Genomic DNA, 17,535 nt, shown 5'->3' with positions numbered 1-17,535 from the left:
CGTCCCAATTGGAATGATCAGAATCAATGTACATCGACAGCATGTCACCGAGCGTGCGGTTGAAACGTTCCGTGAGCCCATTCGTTTGAGGATGGTAAGCAGTTGATGTGCGATGAAGAATACGACAAGAGCGGAGCAGCTCTTGTATCACGTTGGACAAAAACACACGGCCTCTGTCGCTCAGCAGTTCCCGTGGGGCTCCATGACGGAGTATGAAATGGCGCAATATGAAGGAAGCGACGTCACGAGCACCAGCCGCTGGGAGTGGAGCGGTTTCTGCGTATCGCGTCAGATGGTCCACCGCGACAATTATCCAGCGATTGCCAGCAACAGAGCACGGAAGTGGTCCATAAAGGTCGATTCCAATGCATTCAAAAGGGCGGGCAGGACATGGTAAAGGCTGCAGCTGACCGGGTGTATGGTTAAACGTCTTTCGTTGTTGACATGCGGAACAAGACCGTATATACTTACGGACAAATGTGTACATCCCACGCCAGTAGTAGCATTGGCGGAGCCGTTGATACGTCTTCAGCCCGCCAGCATGGACATGTTGCGGATCAGCATGGAAGTATGCACACACATCGGCTCGCAAGTGCTTGGGTATGACCAGCAGCCATTTACGTCCGTCCTCCAGGTAGTTGCGGCGGTACAAAAGTGAATCGCGTATTGCGAAATGCTTGGCTTGTCGACGAAGGGCACGGGGTTGGCTAGCGGGTGAAGAGGCGCAGAGAAATTTCAAGAGGGACGCGATCCATGGGTCCTTGCGCTGTTCCGAAGGCATGTCGGTGATGGTCAGAGCGTCCAGGGAAAAGTCTACCGCTGAAGGAGGTCCTGCTTCGGATTTGACGGGTGAACGAGAGAGCGCATCCGCGTCAGAATGCTTGCGCCCGGATCGGTAAACGACGCGAATGTCGAATTCTTGAATACGAAGAGCCCATCGACCAAGACGACCAGAGGGATCTTTGAGGGAAGCCAGCCAGCAGAGGGCATGATGGTCGGTTACAACGTCGAAAGGCCTGCCGTACAAATAGGGGCGGAATTTTCCTAACGCCCATACAATCGCGAGGCACTCTTCTTCGGTGACCGAATAATTCGCCTCCGCCTTGGTGCGGGCGCGGCTTGCATAGGCCACAACATACTCAGGGAAGCCGGGCTTGCGTTGCACGAGAACTGCACCAAGACCGATACCACTGGCGTCAGTATGTATTTCGGTTGGCGCAGCAGGGTCATAATGGCGTAGCACGGGGGGCGAAGTAAGTAGGCGGCGCAGTGTCGCAAATGCGTCGTCGCAGGCCGTTGTCCAGTGGGAAAGGTCGCTGGGGCCGGCGAGGAGCTTCGTAAGCGGTGCGATGATGGAGGCGAAATTTCGGACGAAGCGACGAAAATAGGAGGCCAAGCCGACAAAGCTTCGAAGTTCTTTGAGGGTAGAAGGCTTGGGAAACTCGGCAACAGCACGTAGTTTGTCCGGGTCAGGGAGAATGCCATCTTTGGAGACGACGTGGCCGAGGATGGTTAGCCGGCGAGCACCAAAGTGACATTTCTTCAGGTTGAGTTGAAGGCGTGCGTTTGTAAGGCAGCGGAGAATTGTGCGTAAACGAGAGAGATGTGTAGCGAAATCGGGAGAGAACACGACGACGTCATCCAGATAGCACAGACATATCTTCCATTTCAGACCGCGTAAAATGCCGTCCATCATCCGTTCGAATGTTGCGGGGGCATTACAAAGTCCGAAAGGCATCACGGTAAATTCATACAGGCCATCCGGTGTGACGAACGCCGTCTTCGGACGATCACACACCGCCATAGGGACCTGCCAATATCCCGATCGCAAGTCGAGGGAAGAAAAAAATTCGGCACCTTGAAGGCAATCGAGGGCGTCGTCTATTCGAGGAAGAGGATAGACGTCTTTGCGAGTAATCTTGTTGATTCGACGATAGTCCACACAGAATCTAATCGAGCCATCTTTCTTTTTGACCAGTACAACAGGAGAGGACCAGGGGCTGCAAGAAGGCGTAATGACTCCGCGCTGAAGCATGTCGTCAACCTGCTCCGTAATGACACGACGTTCTGCAGGTGACACACGGTAGGGGCGCTGTCGCAAAGGAGCGTGAGGCCCAGTGTCAATCGTGTGAACAACCGCATTAGTTCGGCCTAGGGACGCTTACGGTAAGTCAAACGAAGAGCGGAACTCGAGTAGAAGGGCAAGAAGCTGCGTCCGTGCAGCCGGATCGAGGTCGCTGTCGATGGAACGGTGAAAAGATTCCGAGAGCACGGCGTCGGACGCAAGGTGAGGGGTCAGGGCGTTCAGCGGATGCTGAGTCTCAGGCACAGAGGGGTCAAGGGGTACGATAACAGCAGCGTCTACAGGCTGAACGTGGCCAAGCGTTTCATTTCGGTATAAAGTCAGAGGGCCTGAATTGGGGTTGCAAACAAGTAGTCCGGTATTGTCCTGATGAAGCGCGAGGATGGCAAAAGGTAGTGACGTATTGTGGCGGCGACGAAACAAGTCAGATGGCGTGAACAGAACGGTGGCGTCAGAAAGGGCGGCACAGGAAACGGGAACAATGACGGCACTCTGAGGTGGCAGGTCAATATCGGCGGTGACGACAAGCTTTCTATCCCCAGGACCGGCCACATGGGTGGAAGGCGTCTCGGGAAACACAGCGAACTCTACCTGAGCACGAGCGCAGTCGATAACAGCGTGGTTACGGGACAAAAAATCCCACCCGAGGATCAGGTCATGGGAACACGAGGCCAGCACAAGGAACTCAACGCTGTAGATCACGTCTTGTATGAGCACCCTGGCCGTACATGCTGCAACGGGTTGAATATATTGTGCGCTCGCAGTACGGAGAGAAAATCCTGAAGGTGGCGTCGTCACTTTACGGATAGAACGGCAAAACGTATGGCTCAATACAGAAATAGCGGCGCCGGTGTCCACAAGCGCAAGAGTTCGTACACCGTCAACAAACACTTCAATAACATTGGCGGGGGACAATCGAGGACTCAGACAGGTTGACGACGGCGCAGCTCGTGCCTCAGAAGCTGCGGTAGTCAGTTTTCCGCCTCACCAGTATTGTACCGACGACGCATAGGCGAAAGAGAACGGTGGCGCGGTGAGGGGGACCGACGAGCAGCAAATGGTTGGGCATCGGAAGTGGGCTGGTGATCACGGGCGCTTGTTTCAGGCTCTCGTTCTGGCTGCGTGCGATAGGGAGGTCGGAAGGAGTAGTCTGGATATCTCGGCGTACTCGTGGTCGCCGCGAAGCGTCGATGACACAATCGCGCAACATGACCCGGAATTCCGCAAGCATAGCAGATCGGGCGGTTGTCTGCAGTGCGCCAAGGATTTGCGTACTGTGGCTGCGCCCCGAAAAGCACCGTCGCTGGTGGTCGAATTGGTGGTTGAGGGGATAGTACTGGTTGAGGACGTGGCTTCATGACGGCATCCGCATACGTCAGAGGCGCAGCAACAGGAGCCGGAGGAGCAGCAGACGGCACCACAAATGATAGCGGCGCGGTGACACCAGTCGGCTGAAAGGCCGACGGCAAAGCCTCGGTGACCTGCTCCTGTATCACCTGTCGGATGGTTGGAGTCAGCCTAGGCGTAGGCACTTGCGTGGTCGGAAAAAATGAAAGCTGTCGAGCAACTTCCTCACGCACAAGCTCCTTAATCTGTGACAGGAGCGCCGTGTGGTCGCCGCCGATGGTCAACGCAGCGAGGGAATCGTCTGTTGACGTCTGCCGCCGAGCTAGGACGCGCTGCTTACGTAGTTCGTCGAAGTTCTGGCACAAGGTCACGAGTTCAGACACGGTGCGTGGGTCCTTGGCCAGCAACATCTGAAAGGCGTCGTCGTCTATGCCTTTCATGATGTGCTTTATCCTGTCTTGCTCAATCATAGGATTCATGCGCTTGCACAAGTCAATGACGTCTTCAATATAGCTCGTGAAGTTCTCGCCCTGCTGCTGCGCACGTCCGCGTAGACGCTGTTCAGCGCGAAGCTTGCGCACTGCGGGGCGACCGAACACTTCCGCGAAGCTCGTCTTGAAAGCCGTCCAATTGGCGAAGTCTGACTCATGGTTACGAAACCAGAGGTTTGCGACGTGTGTTAGGTAGAACAGGACGCTGCGTAGTTTTGTAGCGTCGTCCCACTTGCAGTGCGCGTTCACCCTTTCAAACGACGTTAGCCAATCCTCTACGTCATAGTCATCGGTGCCGCTAAAGAAAGCGGGATCGCGCTGACGCAGCGCGCTTGACACGATGACCGATGGAGCTTGGGCCGCGTCTTGCTGGGTGGCGTCATCAGGCATTGTCGAAGCAGTGGTGGGCAACGCCCGGCTTCGGAATTCCAGGTTTGAAGGGGGTACCCAGCGCCTCCACCACTTTGATAAGGAGATTTACTGACGGCAAGCGGCAGGCGAAAAACCAGTTCAGTCGCCAGAAAGCAACGGTCTCAACGCCAAGAGCCCGTGATCTGCGCTCGCGCCCTACATCTATGAGAGCGCCCCACTACTGCTTGCTCCCTGTTCTTCTTCTTCACTACACTAGTATGATAACACAGAAAGTTTATGCTGATTGCACATCCGTTCTGCGTGACAATGAAGCATGTCATCTTGCATACCGGGACCACCCATTCCAGACGGCGAAAGAACAGGTGGAGGTCCTGGACGCGGTGGCCCGACTGCGGCTGGACCACCTGCATGTGAAGCTGGCATAAAGTTTGAACCTAATGCCTTTGTTAAATAATATATGGGAAGGTTGGGACAGCGATAGTTCGAACTGAAATGGACAGTTTATGAAGACACCCTGGAATCGCCGTCTCTGTATTTCTTAAGAGACCTCTTCACTGCTAATGAACAAATCCGACATAACACTCGGTACTGTGTAAATAGCTTCGCATGAATCAGTTAAATATGGCGGTGCTCAAATGTCAATGTTACTAGTATGATCAACACAGAAAGTTTACGTTGAAGGCTCATCTGGTTTGCGTGAGAATGAAGCATCTCATCTTGCATACCGGAACCACCCATTCCAGGCGGCGGAAGAACAGGTGGAGGTCCTGGACTCGGTGGCCCGACTGCGGCTGGACCACCTGCATGTGAAGCTCGCATAAAGTTTGAACCTAATGCCTTTGTTGAATTATATATTGGAAGGTTAGGACAGGGATAGTTCGAACTGAAATGGAAAGATTATCACGACATCCTGAAAAGCACCGTTTTTGTATTCCTTAGGAGACGTCTTCACTGCTAATGAAGAAATGTGACATAATATGCTGTACCACGTAAATAGCGTCACATGAATCAGTTAAAAATGGTGGTGCTCAAATGTCAATGTTACTAGTATGATCAACAGAGAAAGTTTATGCTGATTGCACATCCGTTCTGCGTGACAATGAAGCATCTCATCTTGCATACCGGGACCACCCATTCCAGGCGGCGGAAGAACAGGTGGAGGTCCTGGACGCGGTGGCTCAACTGCGGCTGGACCACCTGCATGTGAAGCTGGCATAAAGTTTGAACCTAATGCCTTTGTTAAATATTATATTGGAATGTTGGGACAGCGATAGTTCCAACTGAAATGGAAAGTTTATCAAGACACCCTGAAATCGCCGTCTGTATTTCTTAAGAGACCTCTTCACTGCTAATGAACAAATGCGACATAATACTCTGTACTGTGTAAATAGCTTCACATGAATCAGTTAAAAATGGCGGTGCTGAAATGTCAATGTTACTAGTATGATCAACACAGAAAGTTTATGCTGATTGCACATCCGTTCTGCGTGACAATGAAGCATCTCATCTTGCATACCGGGACCACCCATTCCAGGCGGCGGAAGAACAGGTGGAGGTCCTGGACGCGGTGGCCCGACTGCTGCTGGACCACCTGCATGTGAAGCTGGCATAAAGTTTGAACCTAATGGCTTTGTTAAATAATATATTGGAAGGTTGGGACATCGATAGTTCGAACTGAAATGGACAGTTTATCAAGACACCCTGAAATCGCCGTCTCTGTATTTCTTACGAGACCTCTTCACTGCTAATGAACAAATCCGACATAATACTCGGTACTGTGTAAATAGCTTCACATGAATCAGTTAAAAATGCGGTGCTCAAATGTCAATGTTACTAGTATGTTCAACACAGAAAGTTTATGTTGAAGGCGGATGTCGTTTGCGTGAGAATGAAGCATCGCATCTTGCATACCGGAACCACTCATTCCAGGCGGCGGAAGAACAGGTGGAGGTCCTGGACGCGGTCGCCCGACTGCGGCTGGACCACCTGCATGTGAAGCTGGCATAAAGTTTGAACCTAATGCCTTTATTAAATAATATATTGGAAGGTTGGGACAGCGATAGTTCGAACTGAAATGGACCGTTTATCAAGACACCCTGAAATCGCCGTCTCTGCATTTCTTAAGAGACCTCTTCAATGCTAATGAACAAATCCGACATAATACTCGATACTGTGTAAATAGCTTCACATGAATCAGTTAAAAATGGCGGCGCTCTAATGTCAATGTTACTAGTATGATCAACACAGAAAGTTTATGTTGAAGGCGGATCTGGTTTGCGTGAGAATGAAGCATCGCATCTTGCATACCGGAACCACTCATTCCAGGCGGCGGAAGAACAGGTGGAGGTCCTGGACGCGGTCGCCCGACTGTGGCTGGACCACCTGCATGTGAAGCTCGCATAAAGTTTGAACCTAATGCCTTTGTTGAATAATATATTGGAAGGTTGGGACAGCGATAGTTCGAACTGAAATGGAAAGTTAATCACGACACCCTGAAATCGCCGTCTCTGTATTTCTTAAGAGACCTCTTCACAGCTAATGAACAAATGCGACATAATACTCTGTACTGTGTAAATAGCTTCAAGTGAATCAGTTAAAAATGGCGGTGCTCAAATGTCAATGTTACTAGTATGATCAACACAGAAAGTTTATGTTGAAGACGGATCTGGTTTGCGTGAGAATGAAGCATCGCATCTTGCATACCGGAACCACTCATTCCAGGCGGCGGAAGAACAGGTGGAGGTCCTGGACGCGGTCGCCCGACTGCGGCTGGACCACCTGCATGTGAAGCTCGCATAAAGTTTGAACCTAATGCCTTTGTTGAATAATATATTGGAACGTTGGGACAGCGATAGTTCGAACTGAAATGGAAAGTTAATCACGACACCCTGAAATCGCCTTCTCTGTATTTCTTAAGAGACCTCTTCACAGCTAATGAACAAATGCGACATAATACTCTGTACTGTGTAAATAGCTTCACATGAATCAGTTAAAAATGGCGGTGCTAAAATGCCAATGTTACTAGTGATAAGGAGATTTACTGACGGCAAGCGGCAGGCGAAAAACCAGTTCAGTCGCCAGAGAGCAACGGTCTCAACGCCAAGAGCCCGTGATCTGCGCTCGCGCCCTACATCTATGAGAGCGCCCCACTACTCCCGCTCCCTGTTCTTCTTCTTCACTACAATAACCCCGGCGGCGAAGGGGAGCCATCCTGGCGACTCAAGGGGACGCAAGGATGAGAGGGTCGTGATGCGGCTTGAGGCGGCTGACGTGGACCGTGTCGCGACCGAGACGGCGCTTGTCCGAGGAGGGGTTGTCCGGCTCAATGACATAAGTGACGGGAGACCTGCGCTCGATGACGCGGTATGGCCCGTGGTACTTGGCAGCAAACTTGGGGGTGAGGCCAGGAGAGTTGAAAGGTATGCGGAGCCAGACGAGGGATCCAACGGCAAAACTCAGCACATGCTCATCGGTGTCGCGGCGATCTTTTGGAGGGCTTGGCTGTCGGACGTGAACGAGCGGGCCAGCTGACGACACTCCTCGGCATGCTGGGCGACGTCAGAAATTGCACTGAATTCGGAGGCGTCCGGGCGGTACGGTAAAATTGTCTCAAGCGTGGAGGATGGTTCACGGCCATATAAAAGAAAGAATGGTGAAAAGCCCGTCGTAGACTGTGTCGCGGTGTTATACGCATGAGTCACGAAGGGGAGAACGACGTCCCAATTGGAATGATCAGAATCAATGTACATCGACAGCATGTCACCGAGCGTGCGGTTGAAACGTTCCGTGAGCCCATTCGTTTGAGGATGGTAAGCAGTTGATGTGCGATGAAGAATACGACAAGAGCGGAGCCGCTCTTGTATCACGTTGGACAAAAACACACGGCCTCTGTCGCTCAGCAGTTCCCGTGGGGCTCCATGACGGAGTATGAAATGGCGCAATATGAAGGAAGCGACGTCACGAGCACCAGCCGCTGGGAGTGGAGCGGTTTCTGCGTATCGCGTCAGATGGTCCACCGCGACAATTATCCAGCGATTGCCAGCAACAGAGCACGGAAGTGGTCCATAAAGGTCGATTCCAATGCATTCAAAAGGGCGGGCAGGACATGGTAAAGGCTGCAGCTGACCGGGTGTATGGTTAAACGTCTTTCGTTGTTGACATGCGGAACAAGACCGTATATACTTACGGACAAATGTGTACATCCCACGCCAGTAGTAGCATTGGCGGAGCCGTTGATACGTCTTCAGCCCGCCAGCATGGACATGTTGCGGATCAGCATGGAAGTATGCACACACATCGGCTCGCAAGTGCTTGGGTATGACCAGCAGCCATTTACGTCCGTCCTCCAGGTAGTTGCGGCGGTACAAAAGTGAATCGCGTATTGCGAAATGCTTGGCTTGTCGACGAAGGGCACGGGGCTGGCTAGCGGGTGAAGAGGCGCAGAGAAATTTCAAGAGGGACGCGATCCATGGGTCCTTGCGCTGTTCCGAAGGCATGTCGGTGATGGTCAGAGCGTCCAGGGAAAAGTCTACCGCTGAAGGAGGTCCTGCTTCGGATTTGACGGGTGAACGAGAGAGCGCATCCGCGTCAGAATGCTTGCGCCCGGATCGGTAAACGACGCGAATGTCGAATTCTTGAATACGAAGAGCCCATCGACCAAGACGACCAGAGGGATCTTTGAGGGAAGCCAGCCAGCAGAGGGCATGATGGTCGGTTACAACGTCGAAAGGCCTGCCGTACAAATAGGGGCGGAATTTTCCTAACGCCCATACAATCGCGAGGCACTCTTCTTCGGTGACCGAATAATTCGCCTCCGCCTTGGTGCGGGCGCGGCTTGCATAGGCCACAACATACTCAGGGAAGCCGGGCTTGCGTTGCACGAGAACTGCACCAAGACCGATACCACTGGCGTCAGTATGTATTTCGGTTGGCGCAGCAGGGTCATAATGGCGTAGCACGGGGGGCGAAGTAAGTAGGCGGCGCAGTGTCGCAAATGCGTCGTCGCAGGCCGTTGTCCAGTGGGAAAGGTCGCTGGGGCCGGCGAGGAGCTTCGTAAGCGGTGCGATGATGGAGGCGAAATTTCGGACGAAGCGACGAAAATAGGAGGCCAAGCCGACAAAGCTTCGAAGTTCTTTGAGGGTAGAAGGCTTGGGAAACTCGGCAACAGCACGTAGTTTGTCCGGGTCAGGGAGAATGCCATCTTTGGAGACGACGTGGCCGAGGATGGTTAGCCGGCGAGCACCAAAGTGACATTTCTTCAGGTTGAGTTGAAGGCGTGCGTTTGTAAGGCAGCGGAGAATTGTGCGTAAACGAGAGAGATGTGTAGCGAAATCGGGAGAGAACACGACGACGTCATCCAGATAGCACAGACATATCTTCCATTTCAGACCGCGTAAAATGCCGTCCATCATCCGTTCGAATGTTGCGGGGGCATTACAAAGTCCGAAAGGCATCACGGTAAATTCATACAGGCCATCCGGTGTGACGAACGCCGTCTTCGGACGATCACACGCCGCCATAGGGACCTGCCAATATCCCGATCGCAAGTCGAGGGAAGAAAAAAATTCGGCACCTTGAAGGCAATCGAGGGCGTCGTCTATTCGAGGAAGAGGATAGACGTCTTTGCGAGTAATCTTGTTGATTCGACGATAGTCCACACAGAATCTAATCGAGCCATCTTTCTTTTTGACCAGTACAACAGGAGAGGACCAGGGGCTGCAAGAAGGCGTAATGACTCCGCGCTGAAGCATGTCGTCAACCTGCTCCGTAATGACACGACGTTCTGCAGGTGACACACGGTAGGGGCGCTGTCGCAAAGGAGCGTGAGGCCCAGTGTCAATCGTGTGAACAACCGCATTAGTTCGGCCTAGGGACGCTTGCGGTAAGTCAAACGAAGAGCGGAACTCGAGTAGAAGGGCAAGAAGCTGCGTCCGTGCAGCCGGATCAAGGTCGCTGTCGATGGAACGGTGAAAAGATTCCGAGAGCACGGGGTCGGACGCAAGGTGAGGGGTCAGGGCGTTCAGCGGATGCTGAGTCTCAGGCACAGAGGGGTCAAGGGGTACGATAACAGCAGCGTCTACAGGCTGAACGTGGCCAAGCGTTTCATTTCGGTATAAAGTCAGAGGGCCTGAATTGGGGTTGCAAACAAGTAGTCCGGTATTGTCCTGATGAAGCGCGAGGATGGCAAAAGGTAGTGACGTATTGTGGCGGCGACGAAACAAGTCAGATGGCGTGAACAGAACGGTGGCGTCAGAAAGGGCGGCACAGGAAACGGGAACAATGACGGCACTCTGAGGTGGCAGGTCAATATCGGCGGTGACGACAAGCTTTCTATCCCCAGGACCGGCCACATGGGTGGAAGGCGTCTCGGGAAACACAGCGAACTCTACCTGAGCACGAGCGCAGTCGATAACAGCGTGGTTACGGGACAAAAAATCCCACCCGAGGATCAGGTCATGGGAACACGAGGCCAGCACAAGGAACTCAACGCTGTAGATCACGTCTTGTATGAGCACCCTGGCCGTACATGCTGCAACGGGTTGAATATATTGTGCGCTCGCAGTACGGAGAGAAAATCCTGAAGGTGGCGTCGTCACTTTACGGATAGAACGGCAAAACGTATGGCTCAATACAGAAATAGCGGCGCCGGTGTCCACAAGCGCAAGAGTTCGTACACCGTCAACAAACACTTCAATAACATTGGCGGGGGACAATCGAGGACTCAGACAGGTTGACGACGGCGCAGCTCGTGCCTCAGAAGCTGCGGTAGTCAGTTTTCCGCCTCACCAGTATTGTACCGACGACGCATAGGCGAAAGAGAACGGTGGCGCGGTGAGGGGGACCGACGAGCAGCAAATGGTTGGGCATCGGAAGTGGGCTGGTGATCACGGGCGCTTGTTTCAGGCTCTCGTTCTGGCTGCGTGCGATAGGGAGGTCGGAAGGAGTAGTCTGGATATCTCGGCGTACTCGTGGTCGCCGCGAAGCGTCGATGACACAATCGCGCAACATGACCCGGAATTCCGCAAGCATAGCAGATCGGGCGGTTGTCTGCAGTGCGCCAAGGATTTGCGTACTGTGGCTGCGCCCCGAAAAGCACCGTCGCTGGTGGTCGAATTGGTGGTTGAGGGGATAGTACTGGTTGAGGACGTGGCTTCATGACGGCATCCGCATACGTCAGAGGCGCAGCAACAGGAGCCGGAGGAGCAGCAGACGGCACCACAAATGATAGCGGCGCGGTGACACCAGTCGGCTGAAAGGCCGACGGCAAAGCCTCGGTGACCTGCTCCTGTATCACCTGTCGGATGGTTGGAGTCAGCCTAGGCGTAGGCACTTGCGTGGTCGGAAAAAATGAAAGCTGTCGAGCAACTTCCTCACGCACAAGCTCCTTAATCTGTGACAGGAGCGCCGTGTGGTCGCCGCCGATGGTCAACGCAGCGAGGGAATCGTCTGTTGACGTCTGCCGCCGAGCTAGGACGCGCTGCTTACGTAGTTCGTCGAAGTTCTGGCACAAGGTCACGAGTTCAGACACGGTGCGTGGGTCCTTGGCCAGCAACATCTGAAAGGCGTCGTCGTCTATGCCTTTCATGATGTGCTTTATCCTGTCTTGCTCAATCATAGGATTCATGCGCTTGCACAAGTCAATGACGTCTTCAATATAGCTCGTGAAGTTCTCGCCCTGCTGCTGCGCACGTCCGCGTAGACGCTGTTCAGCGCGAAGCTTGCGCACTGCGGGGCGACCGAACACTTCCGCGAAGCTCGTCTTGAAAGCCGTCCAATTGGCGAAGTCTGACTCATGGTTACGAAACCAGAGGTTTGCGACGTGTGTTAGGTAGAACAGGACGCTGCGTAGTTTTGTAGCGTCGTCCCACTTGCAGTGCGCGCTCACCCTTTCAAACGACATTAGCCAATCCTCTACGTCATAGTCATCGGTGCCGCTAAAGAAAGCGGGATCGCGCTGACGCAGCGCGCTTGACACGATGACCGATGGAGCTTGGGCCGCGTCTTGCTGGGTGGCGTCATCAGGCATTGTCGAAGCAGTGGTGGGCAACGCCCGGCTTCGGAATTCCAGGTTTGAAGGGGGTACCCAGCGCCTCCACCACTTTGATAAGGTGATTTAATGACGGCAAGCGGCAGGCGAAAAACCAGTTCAGTCGCCAGAAAGCAACGGTCTCAACGCCAAGAGCCCGTGATCTGCGCTCGCGCCCTACATCTATGAGAGCGCCCCACTACTGCTTGCTCCCTGTTCTTCTTCTTCACTACACTAGTATGATAACACAGAAAGTTTATGCTGATTGCACATCCGTTCTGCGTGACAATGAAGCATGTCATCTTGCATACCGGGACCACCCATTCCAGACGGCGGAAGAACAGGTGGAGGTCCTGGACGCGGTGGCCCGACTGCGGCTGGACCACCTGCATGTGAAGCTGGCATAAAGTTTGAACCTAATGCCTTTGTTAAATAATATATTGGAAGGTTGAGACAGCGATAGTTCGAACTGAAATGGACAGTTTATGAAGACACCCTGGAATCGCCGTCTCTGTATTTCTTAAGAGACCTCTTCACTGCTAATGAACAAATCCGACATAATACTCGGTACTGTGTAAATAGCTTCGCATGAATCAGTTAAATATGGCGGTGCTCAAATGTCAATGTTACTAGTATGATCAACACAGAAAGTTTACGTTGAAGGCTCATCTGGTTTGCGTGAGAATGAAGCATCTCATCTTGCATACCGGAACCACCCATTCCAGGCGGCGGAAGAACAGGTGGAGGTCCTGGACGCGGTGGCCCGACTGCGGCTGGACCACCTGCATGTGAAGCTCGCATAAAGTTTGAACCTAATGCCTTTGTTGAATTATATATTGGAAGGTTAGGACAGGGATAGTTCGAACTGAAATGGAAAGATTATCACGACATCCTGAAAAGCACCGTTTTTGTATTCCTTAGGAGACGTCTTCACTGCTGATGAAGAAATGTGACATAATATGCTGTACCACGTAAATAGCGTCACATGAATCAGTTAAAAATGGTGGTGCTCAAATGTCAATGTTACTAGTATGATCAACACAGAAAGTTTATGCTGATTGCACATCCGTTCTGCGTGACAATGAAGCATCTCATCTTGCATACCGGGACCACCCATTCCAGGCGGCGGAAGAACAGGTGGAGGTCCTGGACGCGGTGGCTCAACTGCGGCTGGACCACCTGCATGTGAAGCTGGCATAAAGTTTGAACCTAATGCCTTTGTTAAATATTATATTGGAATGTTGGGACAGTGATAGTTCCAACGGAAATGGAAAGTTTATCAAGACACCCTGAAATCGCCGTCTGTATTTCTTAAGAGACCTCTTCACTGCTAATGAACAAATGCGACATAATACTCTGTACTGTGTAAATAGCTTCACATGAATCAGTTAAAAATGGCGGTGCTGAAATGTCAATGTTACTAGTATGATCAACACAGAAAGTTTATGCTGATTGCACATCCGTTCTGCGTGACAATGAAGCATCTCATCTTGCATACCGGGACCACCCATTCCAGGCGGCGGAAGAACAGGTGGAGGTCCTGGACGCGGTGGCCCGACTGCTGCTGGACCACCTGCATGTGAAGCTGGCATAAAGTTTGAACCTAATGGCTTTGTTAAATAATATATTGGAAGGTTGGGACATCGATAGTTCGAACTGAAATGGACAGTTTATCAAGACACCCTGAAATCGCCGTCTCTGTATTTCTTACGAGACCTCTTCACTGCTAATGAACAAATCCGACATAATACTCGGTACTGTGTAAATAGCTTCACATGAATCAGTTAAATATGGCGGTGCTCAAATGTCAATGTTACTAGTATGTTCAACACAGAAAGTTTATGTTAAAGACTCATCTGGTTTGCGTGAGAATGAAGCATCTCATCTTGCATACCGGAACCACCCATTCCAGGCGGCGGAAGAACAGGTGGAGGTCCTGGACGCGGGGGCCCGACTGCGGCTGAACCCCCTGCATGTGAAGCTCGCATAAAGTTTGAACCTAATGCCTTTGTTGAATTATATATTGGAAGGTTAGGACAGGGATAGTTCGAACTGAAATGGAAAGATTATCACGACATCCTGAAAAGCACCGTCTTTGTATTCCTTAGGATACGTCTTCACTGCTAATGAAGAAATGTGACATAATATGCTGTACCGCGTAAATAGCGTCACATGAATCCGTTAAAAATGGTGGTGCTCAAATGTCAATGTTACTAGTATGATCAACACAGAAAGTTTATGCTGATTGCACATCCGTTCTGCGTGACAATGAAGCATCTCATCTAGCATACCGGGACTACCCATTCCAGGCGGCGGAAGAACAGGTGCAGGTCCTGGACGCGGTGGCCCGACTGCGGCTGGACCACCTGCATGTGAAGCTGGCATAAAGTTTGAACCTAATGTCTTTGTTAAATAATATATTGGAAGGTTGGGACAGCGATAGTTCGAACTGAAATGGACAGTTTATCAAGACACCCTGAAATCGCCGTCTCTGTATTTCTTAAGAGACCTCTTCACTGCTAATGAACAAATGCGACATAATACTCTGTACTGTGTAAATAGCTTCACATGAATCAGTTAAAAATGGCGGTGCTCAAATGTCAATGTTACTAGTATGATCAACACAGAAAGTTTATGTTGAAGGCGCATCTGGTTTGCGTGAGAATGAGGCATCGCATCTTGCATACCGGAACCACTCATTCCAGGCGGCGGAAGAACAGGTGGAGGTCCTGGACGCGGTGGACCGACTGCGGCTGGACCACCTGCATGTGAAGCTCGCATAAAGTTTGAAACTAATGCCTTTGTTGAATAATATATTGGAAGGTTGGGACAGCGATAGTTCGAACTGAAATGGAAAATTTATCACGACACCCTGAAATCGCCGTCTCTGTATTTCTTAGGAGACCTCTTCACTGCTAATGACCAAATGCGACATAAGACTCTGTACTGTGTAAATAGCGTCGCATGAATGAGTTAAAAATGGCGGTGCTAAAATGTCAATGTTACTAGTATGATCAACACAGAAAGTTTATGCTGATTGCTCATCCACTCTGCGTGACAATGAAGCATCTCTTCTTGCATACCGGGACCACCCATTCCAGGCGGCAGAAGAACAGGTGTAGGTCGCGGACGCGGTGGCCCGACTGCGGCTGGACCACCTGCATGTGAAGCTGGCATAAAGTTTGAACCTAATGCCTTTGTTGAATAATATATTGGAAGGTTGGGACAGCGATAGTTCGAACTGAAATGAAAAACTTATCACGACACCCTGAAATCGCCGTCTCTGTATTTCTTAGGAGACCTCTTCACTGCTAATGACCAAATGCGACATAAGACTCTGTACTGTGTAAATAGCGTCGCATGAATGAGTTAAAAATGGCGGTGCTAAAATGTCAATGTTACTAGTATGATCAACACAGAAAGTTTATGCTGATTGCTCATCCACTCTGCGTGACAATGAAGCATCTCTTCTTGCATACCGGGACCACCCATTCCAGGCGGCGGAAAAACAGGTGTAGGTCGCGGACGCGGTGGCCCGACTGCGGCTGGACCACCTGCATGTGAAGCTGGCATAAAGTTTGAAGGAAATGCCTTTCTTGAATTATATATTGGAAGGTTGGGACAGCAATAGTTCGAACCGAAATGGAAAGATTATCACGACATCCTGAAATCGCCGTCTCTGTATTTCTTAAGAGACCTTGTCACTGCTAATGAACAAATGCGACATAATACTGCTACACGCGTGTGGTATTTATTGTTTGAACGAGGCGCGCGGGCGCCTAGACGAAGAAGACGAACTGCTCTGGGCTATCGAGCTATCGGCTGATCTGGCCAGCGCTGCAGCTATCTTTTGTAAATATACTTGTAAATAGTCTCCTGTACTTTTTCTTCGTTCGCGTAACATTTTTGGTGGAGCGTGCCGTTCCCCCTCCTCACCACGGAGCTCCGCAGCGGCCGCACGGTCCAGCTTTCCGCCATGGCTCCCGGTGACGACAACTCGTCGGCTGCTATTACTGCAACTCCAACCACAACGTACGTCACGGTTGCCACTCCCCGCGATCCTGGTATATTCTCCGGCCAAGATAATGTTGACGTTGATGACTGGCTACGCATGTATGAGCTTGTTAGCCGCAACAACCACTGAGAGCCTACCATAATGCTAGCTAATGTCCTCTTCTACTTGGGCGGAACACCTCGTTCTGGTTCTGGACACACGAGGAGGAGATCTCTAGCTGGGACGCTTTGAAGGAGAAGCTCCGCGACCTCTTTGGAAATCCGATCGGTCGGCAGCAGGCTGCAAGAAAATAGCTTGCTACACGAGTACAGTTTTCGACTGAATCGTATGTCTCGTACATACAAGACGTGCTAGCTCTTTGGCGGAAAGTCGACGAGAACATTTTCGAAGTTGACAAGGTTGGCCACGTTCTCAAGGGGATCACGGACGACGCGTTCAACTTGTTGATCTTCAACAATGTGTCTACCATCGACGTCATTGTCAAGGAATGCCGCCTCTTCGAGCTCGCCAAAAGCCGCCGCGTCATTCCACAGTTCTCCCGGCTCCCTAACACGGCTGCGACGTCGTCCTGCGTCGCCCTTACCGCTTCACCCCCCTCCAATGAGACCGTCACGCGTATTGTTCGCTTCGAGCTCGAGGCTGCCAGTCCTGCCATGTTCCTTCCGCGCCCACTTGATCCCACCATTGACCAACCAGCCCCAGCGATCTCCCTCATTCAGGAGGTTGTGCGGCAAGAGTTTGCCAACCTCAGTTTTCCTGCTGCCTGCTCCATTTCCCGCGCTGACGCCCGACTGGTGCCGACAGCTACGCCTCGCAGCGATCTGTATTCCCGTCCCAGATACCGCAACCCTACAGAGTGGAGAACTCCGGACGACAAGCCCATTTGCTTTCGTTGCCACCACATTGGCCACGTCGCTCGCCACTGCCGCACCTCCTGGACATCGCCGTATTCGAGCTACTTTTCCCCGTCTCCCCGCTCATATGCCGACCCTCGCCCCTACTCGCCTCGCCGTATGCCCTCTAGCTCTCACGTATCCGTCGATGACAATCGTCCCCCTCGCTCGCCGTCACCTCAGCGCCGTCGGTCCCCGTCGCCCCAGCCCCGCCGCTATTCGTCGCCGCCCAGTTATGGACCTTCCCGGACGGAAAACTAGGCCATCCAGCTCTTGTAGGTAGTGCTGCATCACGTTCGTCCTGTCCA

General features: G+C 51.9%; 1 long non-coding RNA gene across 2 annotated transcripts in view; it reads left to right on the top strand.

The window, feature by feature from the left end:
- The window catches only part of LOC125944946 (uncharacterized), a 28,232-nt gene extending 13,000 nt beyond the window's left edge, over window positions 1-15,232 (top strand). For both annotated transcript variants that reach the window (XR_007466641.1, XR_007466640.1), the window contains exons 2-3: window positions 12,670-12,766; window positions 15,143-15,232. This is a non-coding gene — a long non-coding RNA (uncharacterized LOC125944946). The remainder of the gene's footprint in view (window positions 1-12,669; window positions 12,767-15,142) is intronic.
- The last annotated feature ends 2,303 nt before the right edge of the window (window positions 15,233-17,535 follow it).

Source organism: Dermacentor silvarum, chromosome 4 (genome assembly GCF_013339745.2).
Source record: "Dermacentor silvarum isolate Dsil-2018 chromosome 4, BIME_Dsil_1.4, whole genome shotgun sequence".
Classification (NCBI taxonomy): Eukaryota; Metazoa; Arthropoda; class Arachnida; order Ixodida; family Ixodidae; genus Dermacentor; species Dermacentor silvarum.
This window is presented reverse-complemented; position numbering and strand designations above follow the sequence as displayed.